This window comes from Pteronotus mesoamericanus, unplaced genomic scaffold (assembly GCF_021234165.1).
Source record: "Pteronotus mesoamericanus isolate MK-2021 breed Mesoamerican mustached bat unplaced genomic scaffold, CSHL_Meso_final scaffold_21, whole genome shotgun sequence".
Taxonomy (NCBI): Eukaryota; Metazoa; Chordata; class Mammalia; order Chiroptera; family Mormoopidae; genus Pteronotus; species Pteronotus mesoamericanus.
The window spans coordinates 18,803,872-18,805,588 of NW_026555310.1; the positions used below are offsets into that span (position 1 = coordinate 18,803,872).

The 1,717-nt window shown below is 38.1% G+C and overlaps 1 non-coding gene across 1 annotated transcript; it reads left to right on the top strand.

Moving 5' to 3' along the window:
• The first annotated feature begins 990 nt into the window (after positions 1 to 990).
• LOC129085168 (small nucleolar RNA SNORD116) lies at positions 991 to 1,088 on the top strand. Its single transcript, XR_008530668.1, has one exon. It is a non-coding gene; the product is annotated as a small nucleolar RNA SNORD116 (small nucleolar RNA).
• Positions 1,089 to 1,717: the final 629 nt, after the last annotated feature.

Genomic DNA, 1,717 nt, shown 5'->3' on the forward strand with positions numbered 1-1,717 from the left:
AATCCCAGGAGTGATTCTGGCCTGGCTGTGACTTTCCCAGAGGCAAAATTATCTTCATGCAGAAAACGCCACAAATCCCAGTGATGATGGTCTCTTTCCAGGTCTTAAGACCGGTCTAAAAACACCGAAGCCTTATACCTCCTTCCAAAATCCACTAGCCCTCACAGCATTGGGCTTTTTGCTTGTTTATTACAAAGTACTCTCAGCTCTGGGGTGCCAAGGGTCTCCCTGAACACATTCTTTAGCAAGTGCATTATATTGATGCAGAGGACTCCTCAGATTCAAAATTCACAAGGATTTTCCCTAAAAGGAAAAATATAACTATTTGCTTGACTTTCTTTTTGAAAAAGGACACTTGTAAACAAGCTCTTTTTGAAGCATATTCAAACTATACAGTTAGGACAAAAATAACTTAGCCATTCCTGGGAAAATAAAATCAGTAGCTTAAGTGAAAAAAATAATTAAACCAGTTTTATGGCATCTATATGTAAAACTAGAACTGGTTCATGGACTAAAACATGAGGGGGGCTATATTTGGGAAGGTGTCACATAGACGTTATCAAAAGCCTTCACTGAAATATGTTTAGTGTTAAAATATTTTGTTGCATGATGTGGCTACAGGCCTTTGTGTGACATGAGATACGTGTGAGTTGGGCAGGTACAACCAAGCACCCCTGGGCTGCCCCGGAGTCAAATATACTTTTTGCTCTCTCCAGAGTGATTTCTTTCTTATGGCTAATGCCAGTTTGGCCTTGTGCCCTTCCTGATACAATCAAGAGGGAGCTGTAAACCACGGGTGCCCTAGGTTAAGATGGTGTTCAGCCGGCCGAAATTGTCTTCCGGTCCGAGACAGTCCACCATATAGCATAGTTATGTGCCCGTGTTTCTTCCTGCATTTGAGAAGACGGGTGAAAGTACTGACCTTGAGAATATATAGCCAAATATAGGGGATTGAAGCTCCTAGAGCCTCTCCTTAAAAACTTCATGTACATATCGATGATGACTCCCTCACAATGAATGCATTCCTTGGAAAAGCTGAACAAAATGAGTGAGAATTCCAACCATTGTTCTCATTGGATCTGAGGTAAAAACAAAACAAAACAAAACAACCTTCAGGTACAGTATGTATGGTCATTTGTGTGTGTGTGTGTGTGTGTGTGTGGTCATGCATGCACAGTGACATATATAATCTATATAATGAAAGGTACAGTAATGGAGTCATGGGGTATTACAGAATTTGGCTAATAAAGAGTACAATAAATGCCCCAAATAGAATAATATTTTTAAAGTATTATTATTGTTGTCATTGCTGTTACTGACAATAACAACAAACAACAGATATTAAATACAAATTTTATGACAGGCATTGATTTATTGGCTTGTTTAATTCTCATGAGAAACCTATTAGCTATATGTGATTAGCAGCAAAAGAAAGAGGACAACAATGAGGCCAAGAGAGGTTAACTAACTTGCTCAAAGTCAGAGCTAGGAAAAGGTGAAGACAGGTTTCAACTCTGCTGTTTGGCTTCTCTGAAGCCTATTTTTATGCTAAGTTAAAATGAGTTAAATATTGATATCATCAGGGGCAAATGTGATATTTCTTTGATGATTTGAAAAATAAACCCTATTGTAATAGTAACTCTGAATCACATAGTAAACGTATAAAAAAATATGAAGAGTTAGGGTTTCGAATCATGAGAATTATGAATAAGTGGAC